Source organism: Panulirus ornatus, chromosome 37, assembly GCF_036320965.1.
Source record: "Panulirus ornatus isolate Po-2019 chromosome 37, ASM3632096v1, whole genome shotgun sequence".
Lineage (NCBI taxonomy): Eukaryota > Metazoa > Arthropoda > Malacostraca > Decapoda > Palinuridae > Panulirus > Panulirus ornatus.
In genome coordinates this window covers 1,651,229-1,661,436 of record NC_092260.1, presented here as the reverse complement: position 1 = coordinate 1,661,436, position 10,208 = coordinate 1,651,229, and positions in this window count along the sequence as shown.

Here is a 10,208-nt window from a genome sequence, read left to right as displayed (position 1 = left end):
CCACCGGAGGCTCTGCTCCACAACCCACTGGACTGATCACACCTTGTATAAGAGGCTCTCCCGCAAATTCTGGGTTATTCACACCACCGGAGGCTCTGCTACAAAACCGACTGGACTTATCAATCCACCGGTGGGTCTGCTCCACAACCTACTGGGCTGATCAAACCAACGGAAGCTCTGCTCTACAACCCACAGGGTTTATCAAACTACCGGAGGCTTTGCTCAACCTACTGGGCTGATCACGCATATCGGAGGCTCTGCTCCACAACCTACTGGAATTAGCACACCACCGTAGGCTTTGCTCCACAACCTACTTAACTGATGACACCACCAGAGGCTCTGCTCCACAATCTTTAGGCTGATCATACTACCAGAGGCTCTGCTCCAAAACCTACTGGACTGATCACGACATCGTTAGCTTTGCTCCACAACCAACTGGACTGATTATACCACCGAAGTCTCTGCTCCACAACCTACTGGATTGGTCACATCACCGGAAGCTCTGCTCCACAACCCAATGGGTTGACCACACCACCGGAGGCACTGCTCCATAATCACTATGCTGATCATACCACCGTAAGCTTTGCTCCTCAACCTACTGGGCTGATCATGCCAACGGAGGCTTTGCTCCACAAACTACTGGACTGATCACACCAGCGGAGACTCTGATTCACAACTTACTGGGCTGATCACACCACGGAAGTCTCTGCTTCAAAACCTACTGAGCTGATTACACCATCTGAGGCTCTGCTCCACAACCCACTGAGCTGATCACACCACCAGAGGCTCTGCTCCACTACCTACTGGGCTGATCACACCAATGGAGGCTCTGCTCTACAACATTTGGGGTGATCACACCACCGAAGGCACTACTAAATACCTTACTGGGCTAATCACACCACCGGAGGCTCTGCTCCACAACCTTTCAGGCTGATCACACCACCGGAGGATGTGCTCCACAACCAACTGGGCTGATCACACCACCTGAGGCTCTGCTTCACAACTTACTGAGCTGATCACGAAGCCGCAGGCTCTGCTCCATAACCTACTGGACTGATCACACCACCGGAGTCTCTGCTCCACAACCCACTGGGTTCATCACACCACCGGAGGCTCTGCTTCACAACATACTGGACTGATCACACCACAGGAGGCTCTGCTCCAAAACCCACTATGCTGATCACACCACCGGAGACTCTGCTCCACAACCTAATTGACTGATCACGCCACCGGAGGCACTACTCCACAACCAACTGAGCTGATCACATCACCGGAGGCTCTTCTCCACAACCCACTGGGTTAATCACACCACCGGAGGCTCTGCTTCACATCCCAATGGACTGATCACACCACCAGAAGCACTGCTCCTCAACGTCTGGGCTGACCACAGCACAGGAGGCTCTGCTCTACAACCCACTGGGCTGATCACACCACCGAAGGCTCTGCTCCACAACCTACTGGACTGATCACGCAACTGGAGGCTCTGCTCCACAACCCACTTTTTTGATGACACCACCGGAGGCTCACCTCCACAACCCACTGGGTTGGTCACACCACTGGACGTTCTGCTCCTCAACTTACTGGGCTGATCACATAACTGGAGGCTCTGCTTCACAACCAATTGGGCTAATCACACCATCGGAGCCTCTGCTCCACAACCCATTGGGCTAATCACATGACCGGAGGCTTTGCTCCACAACCTACTGGGCTGATCACACCCCCGGAGGCTCTGCTCTACAACCTTTTGGCTGATCATACCATCGGAGGCTCTGCTCCACAAGTTACTGGACTAATCACACCAACGAAGGCTCTGCTCCACAACCTTTTGGCTGATCATACCACCGTAGGCTCTGCTCCCCCCAAGTTACTGGGCTAATCACACCACCGGAGGCCTGCTCCACAACCTCTTGGGCTGATCAAACCAACGGAGGCTCTGCTCCACAACCCACTGGGCTGATCACAACACCGGAGGGTCTGCTTTACAACCTACAGGACTGATCACACAACCGAACGCTGTGCCACTGGGCAGATCACAGCACCCGAGGCACTACTCCACAACCTCTAGGGTGATCACACCAACGGAGGCTCTGCTCCACAATCTACTGGGCTGATTACACCACCGGAGGCTCTATTCCACAACCTATTGGACTATTCACACAACCAGAGGCCCTGTTCCACAACCTACTGGGCTTTTCACACCACTGAAGGCTCTGCTTCACAACTAACTGAGCTGATCACACCACAGAATGCTCTGCTCCACAACCCACTGGCCTGATCACATCACAGGAAGCTCTGCTCCATAACCTACAGGACTGATCACACCACAGGAGGCTCTGCTTCACAACCTTTGGCCTGATCACGCTACTGGAGGCTCTGCTCCACAACCCACTGGCCTGATCACACCAACGGAGACTCTGCTTCGCAACCTACTAGACTGACCACACCACCAGAGGCTTTGCTCCACGATCCACTGGGCTGATGACTCAAACAGAGACTCTGCTCCACAACCTACTGAGTTGGTTACGACATCGTAGGCTATGCTCCACAACCCACTGGGCTGATCATACCACCAGAGGTTCTGCTCCACAACCTCTGGGCTGATCACACCACCGGAGGCTCTGCGACACAACTTGCTAGGCTGATCACGCCACAGGTGGCTCTGCTCCATAACCTACTGGGCTGATCCCACCACCGGGCGCTCTGCTTCGCAACCTAGTGGAGTGATCACACCACCAGAGGTTCTGCTCCACAACCCACTGCGCTGATCACACCACCAGAGGTTCTGCTCCACAACTTCTGGGTTGATCACACCACCGGAGGCTATGCTACACAACCTACTGGGCTAATCATTCCACCGGAGAGTCTGCTCCGCAACCTACTGGGCTGATCAAACCAACGGAGGCTCTACTCTACAACCCACAGGGTTTATCAAACTACCTGAGGCTTTGCTCCACAACCTACTGGGCTGATCACGCAATCGGAGGCCCTGATCCACAGCCTACTGGAATGATCACCGGAGGCTTTGCTCCACAACTCACTTTACTGATGACACCACCAGAGGCTCTGTTCAACAACCTATTGGGTTGGTAACATCACCGGAGGTTCTGCTCCACAATCTTTAGGCTGATCATACTACCAGAGGCTCTGCTTCAAAACCTACTGGATTGATCACGACATTGTTAGCTTTGCTCCACAACCTACTGAACTGATTACACCACTGAAGTCTCTGCTCCACAACCTACTGGATTGGTCACATCGCCGGAAGCTCTGCTCCACAACCCAATGGGTTGACCACACCACCGGAGGCACTGTTCCATAATCTCTATGCTGATCATACCACCGTAAGCTTTGCTCCTCAACCTACTGGGCTGATCATGCCACCGGAGGCTTTGCTCCACGAACTACTGGACTGATCACACCACCGGAGACTGATTCACAACATACTAGGCTGATCACACCACGGGAGTCTCTGCTTCAAAACCTACTGAGATGATTACACCATCGGAGGCTCTGCTCCACAACCCACTGAGCTGGTCACACCACCGGAGGCTCTGCTCCACTACCTACTGGGCTGACCACACCAATGGAGGCTCTGCTCTACAACCGTTGGGGTGATCACCACCGAAGGCTCTGCTCCTCACCTTACTGAGCTAATCACACCACCGGAGGCTCTGCTCCACAACCTTTCAGGCTGATCACACCACCGGAGGCTCTGCTCCACAACCCACTGGGCTGATCACACAACCTGAGGCTCTGCTTCACAACTTACTGGGCTGATCACGAAGCCGCAGGCTCTGCTCCAGAACTTACTGGACTGATCACACCACTGGAGGCTCTGCTCCACAACCCACTGGTCTCATCACAACACCGAAGACTCTGCTTCACAACATACAAGACTGATCACACCACCGGAGGCTCTGCTCCAAAACCCACTATGCTGATCACACCACCGGAGGCTCTGCTCCACAACCTAATGGACTGACCACACCACCGTAGGCTCTGCTCTACAACCCACTGAGCTGATCACACCACCGAAGGCTCTGCTCCACTACCTACTGGGTTGATCACACCAATGGAGGCTCTGCTCTACAACCTTTGGGGTCATCACACCACCGAAGGCTCTGCCTCACACCTTACTGGGCTAATCACACCACCGGAGGCTCTGCTCCACAACCTTTCAGGCTGATCACACCACCGGAGGCTCTGTTCCACAACCCACTGGGCTGATCACACAACCTGGGGCTCTGCTTCACAACCTACTGGGCTGATCATGAAGCCACAGGCTCTGCTCCAGAACCTACTGGACTGATCACACCACCGGAGGCTCTGCTCCACAACCTACTAGGCTCATCACACCACCGGAGGCTCTGCTCCACAACCCACTATGCTGATCACACCACCGGAGGCTCTGCTCCACAACCTAATTGACTGATCACGCCACTGTAGGCTCTGCTCCACAACCCATTGAGCTGATCACACCAATGGAGGCTCTGCTCCACTACTACTGGGCTGATCACACCAATGGAGGCATTGCTCTACAACCTTTGGGGCGATCACATCACCGAAAGCTCTGCTCCAAACCTTACTGGGCTAACCACACCACCGGAGGCTCTGCTCCACAACCTTTTGGGCTGATCACACCACCGGAGGCCCTGCTCCACAACCCACTGGGCTGATCACACAACCTTAGGCTCTGCTTCACAACTTACTAGGCTGATCACAAAGCCGCAGGCTCTGCTCCAGAAGCTACTGGACTGATCACACCACCGGAGGCTCTGCTCCACAACCCACTGGGCTCATCAAACCACTGGAGGGTCTGCTTCACAACATACTGGACCCACTGGGCTGATCACACCACCGGAAGCTCTTCTCCACAAACCACTGGGTTGATCACACTACCGGAGGCTCTGCTCCACAACCCACTGGACTGAAGGTAGCACAGGATCAAGACCCATAGAAAGTAGCACAGAATCAAGGCCCATACAAGGTAGCACAGAATTAAGGCCCATACAAGGTAGCACAGAATTAAGACCCATAGAAAGTAGCACAGAATCAAGGCCCATACAAGGTAGCACAGAATTAAGGCCCATACAATGTAGCACAGAATTAAGACCCATACAATGTAGCACAGAATTAAGGCCCATACAAGGTAGCACAGAATTAAGGCCCATACAAGGTAGCACAGAATTAAGGCCCATACAAGGTAGCACAGAATTAAGGCCCATACAAGGTAGCACAGAATCAAGGCCCATACAATGTAGCACAGAATTAAGGCCCATACAATGTAGCACAGAATTAAGGCCCATACAAGGTAGCACAGAATTAAGGCCCATACAAGGTAGCACAGAATCAAGGCCCATACAAGGTAGCACAGAATTAAGGCCCATACAATGTAGCACAGAATTAAGGCCCATACAAGGTAGCACAGAATCAAGGCCCATACAATGTAGCACAGAATCAAGGCCCATACAATGTAGCACAGAATTAAGGCCCATACAAGGTAGCACAGAATCAAGGCCCATACAAGGTAGCACAGAATTAAGGCCCATACAATGTAGCACAGAATTAAGGCCCATACAAGGTAGCACAGAATCAAGGCCCATACAAGGTAGCACAGAATTAAGGCCCATACAAGGTAGCACAGAATTAAGGCCCATACAAGGTAGCACAGAATTAAGGCCCATACGAGGTAGCACAGAATTAAGGCCCATACAATGTAGCACAGAATCAAGGCCCATACAAGGTAGCACAGAATTAAGGCCCATACAAAGTAGCACAGAATTAAGGCCCATACGAGGTAGCACAGAATTAAGGCCCATACAAGGTAGCACAGAATTAAGGCCCATACAAGGTAGCACAGAATTAAGGCCCATACAATGTAGCACAGAATAAAGGCCCATACAAGGTAGCACAGAATCAAGGCCCATACAAGGTAGCACAGAATTAAGGCCTATACAAGGTAGCTTAGAATTAAGGCCCATACAAGGTAGCACAGAATCAAGGCCCATACAAGGTAGCACAGAATTAAGGCCCATACAAGGTAGCACAGAATCAAGGCCCATACAAGGTTGTACAGAATCAAGGCCCATACAAGTTAGCACAGAATCAAGGCCCATACGAGGTAGCACAGAATCACCTCCAAGTGTCCTTGTACAATGTGGTGATTTGCCCCTTTCATTGACAGATGTTTCAAAGTATTGTTAATGTATCTCCCCCCCACCCCTCCCCCTTCCTCCTGTGATTATCATTGCCAGCATTAACGAGGTAGCGCCAAGAACAGACAAAGAAAGGCCACAGCCTCTCACATTCATTCTTTGGCCGTCATGTGTAATGTATCATAACTTTATCTGAAACATCTGAGGCTTAAGGAACAGACTGAATCTTTTACCTTGATCTTAGTAAAACTTCCAAGAAAATGACTCATAAAAGATTGGTACTGCAAGTGGAAACAAAGGAATGAAGAAATATCAATAGAATTAAGACAGGGTTATGGAAGGGAAAGAAGAAAGATAATAAATGTAGTAAAAGCCAAGTGGGGATTAGTCTTGAGAAACAGTCCTCAAGGGTCAATCTATGGTCCTCTATTACCAGTAACTCACATTCTAATTGGCTCAGAAACCAACATCAAAATGCAAAATAAATTCAGTTAAATTAGAATATAATCTCTGCCTGGGTCTGAGAAGAATGAATTCTAAAGGGAGGGGGCTGGAAACCCTCCCCTTCTCATATTCTAATTTCTAAAATAGGAACAGAAGAAGAAGCCAAGCAAACAGTGATCATCCTCCTCGAAGGCTTAGGTTGGGGCATGTGGATGTAACCATGATGTAAAGAAAGGAGAGATAGCTAGTATGCTTGAGGAAAGAAACCTAGATGTTCTGGTTTTAAGTTAAACGAAGCTCAAGGGTAAAGTCAGAGGATGGTGTGTAGACAAGAGCTAAGGAAGGAAAGAACGGAAATAATGCTGAAGTAGGAGCTGTGGGAGTGAGTAAAAGAGAGTAAAGAAGTGAGCTCTACACTCATGGGTAAAAATGAAGGTGGACCGCGAGAGATGAGTGATCAAGAGCGCTTATGCACCTGGCTATGAGAAGAAAGATTACGAGCAAGTTTTTTTTTGAGCAGCTGATTTAGTGTGTCAGCAGCTTTGATGCAAGAGACCAGGTATAAGAGACGAGTGATCTAAATGTGAAGGGGAGTAAAGTGGCAGTTGAGGGTATTCAGTGTTATGACTAACAGGGGACTGGTGATTGGGACATACACAAGTATATGTATGTGAGTAGGAAAGGTAGTCAGTGTCTTTGTTAGATTACATATTACTTGACAGGCATGCAAAAAAGAACTTTGGATGTGAATGTGCTAAGATGGGGAGCTGGTGGGATACCTGATCACTACCTTGTGAAGGTAGAGATGGTGAGGATAAATGAGCTATGAAAATACATGGAGGGACTGAGTGTAGAATGGCAAAGGGTGAGAGTTAATGAACCTAAGTGAGTGGGTGAGGAATCAGACATATTTGGGTAGGCAGTACTGGCATCTGCAAAAGATACATGTGGCATGGGAAAGGTGGGAGGTGGACAGATTAGAAAGGGTAGTGAGTGGTGGAATGAAGAAGTAAAGTTACTAGTGGAAGAGAAAAGGAAGGCATTTGGGCTGATGATGGAGGGATGTATATAAAAAATCAGCAGGTGGTCAACAGTAAGGTGCAGGGGTTGAAAAAGAGGGCAAATGAGAGCTGGGGTGAGTAAGTGCCAGTACAATTTAGGGAGAATAAGATGTTTTGGAAGAAGGTTAATAACATGTGAAAAACAAGAGACAAATATGAAAATCTGTGAAAGAGGCAAAATGGATGGTGGCGACAGGCAGTAAAGAAGTGAGAAGATGGTGCGAGTAATCTGAAGGACTGTTGAATGTGTTTGATAATTGGGTGGCAGATGTAAGGTGTTTGAGTCGGGGTGGTATGCACAGTAACATGAGAAGAGGAGAGGTGGTGAAAGGTGAAATGTGACAAGGCCACTGGAGTGGTTGGTAATGATATTAAATTTATCAAGAAAGGTGGTGACTGTGTTGTTGACTGATTAAACAGAGTTTTTCAATGTAAGTATAGATCATGGTGAGGTGCCTGAGGATTGGAGGAATACATGTACAGTATCACTGTATAATGGCAAGGGAGATGATGGTGAGTGTTAAACTATGAAGATATACGTTTGCTGTGTGTGCCTGCTATGTTGTATGGGAGGGTAGCAATTGAAAGGGTGAAGGCATGTAGAGAGCATCATACTGGGGAGAGGGAGTGGTAGAGAAGTGGTAGAGGATGTGTGGATCAAGTACCAGCTTTAAACAATACTTGTGAGAAATACTTAGAGGAACAGATGGATTTGCATGTGGCATTTATGGATCTGGAGAAATCATATAATAGGGTTGATAGAGATGTCTTATGGAAGGTTTTAAGAATATATGGTTTGGGATGAAAGCTGTTAGAAGCAGTGAGAAATTTCTATCAAGGATGTAAAGTATGTATATAAGAAGGAAGACAAGAATGTGAATGGTTCCAAGTGGAGGTTGGTCTGTGGCAGGGGTGGGTGACATCAACAAGGTTGTTTCATTTGTTTATGGAAGAGGTGGTGAGGGAGGTAAATGCAAGAGTTTTGATGAGAGGGAAATGCATGTTGTCTACAGGGATGAGGGCCTGGGAAGTAAATTGCTGTTTGCTGATGATACAGCACTGAGGGCAGATTCTAGTGAGACAATGCTGAAACTGGTAACTCAGTTTGGAGGAGTGTGTAAAGAAGGGAAGTTGAGAGTAAATAAGAATAAAAGAAAGGTTATTAGGTTTAGCAGGGTTCAGGGATAGGTTAGTTGGGGCATGAGTTTCAATGGAGAAAAACTGGAGGAAGTGAAGTGTTTTACACACCTCTGAGTGGACATGGCAGCGAATGGAACCATGGGATCAGAATGAGTCATAAGGTGGGTGGGGGGTGAAGGTTTTGGGAGAGCAAAAGAATGTGTGGAAAGAGAGATTGTTATCTGAGAGGCTAAAGAAGGGTATTTTTGAAGGTATAATAGTTCCGACAATATCATATGGATGCAAAGCATGGGCTATAGATAATGCTGTGTGGAGGAGGGTGGGCATGTTGGAAATGAAATGTGGTGTTAGGTGGTTTCATCAAGTAAGTAATGAAAGTGCACAAGAGATTTTTTTTTTTATTATACTTTGTCGCTTCTCCCGCGTTAGAGCAAGGAAACAGGTGAAAGAAATGGCCTAACTAACATGCCCACACACGCACATATAGATAACTATACATTTCAATGAATACATAAATATATATATAGACAGACATATACATATATGCACATGTACATATTCATACTTGCTGCCTTCATCCATTCCCCTCGCCACCCCGCCACACATGAAATGTCAACCCCCTTCCCCCCCACGCGCGTGTGAGGTAGCACTAGGAAAAGACAACAAAGGCCACATTCATTCACACTCAGTCTCTGCTGTCATGTGTAATGCATCAAAACCACAGCTCCCTTTCCACATCTAGGCCCCACAAAACTTTCCATGGTTTACCCCAGACGCTTCACATGCCCTGGTTCAATCCACTGACAGCATGTCGACCCCAGTATACCATATTGTCCCAATTCACTCTATTCCTTGCACGTCTTTCATCCTCTTGTAAGTTCAGGCCCCAATCGCTCAAAATCTTTTTCACTCCAATTTGGTCTCCCACTTCTTCTCGATCCCTCCACCTCTGACACATATATCCTCTTTATCAATCTTTCCACACTCATTTTCTCCATGTGACCAAACCATTTCAATACACTCTCTTCTGCTCTCTCAACCACACTCTCTTTATTACCACACATCTCTCTCACTCTTTCATTACTTATTCGATCAAACCACCTCACACCACATATTGTCCAAAAACATCTCATTTCCAACACATCCACCCTCCTCCGCACAACCCTTTCTATAGCCCACGCCTCACAACCATACAACATTGTTGGAACCACTATTTCTTCAAACATACCCATTTTTGCTTTCAAAGATAACATTCTCACCTTCCACACATTCTTCAACGCTCCCAGAACCTTTGCCCCCTCCCCCACTCTGTGACTCACTTCTGCTTCCATGATCCCATCTGCTGCTAAATCCACTCCCAAATATCTAAAACACTTCACTTCCTCCAGTTTTTCTCCATTCAAACTTG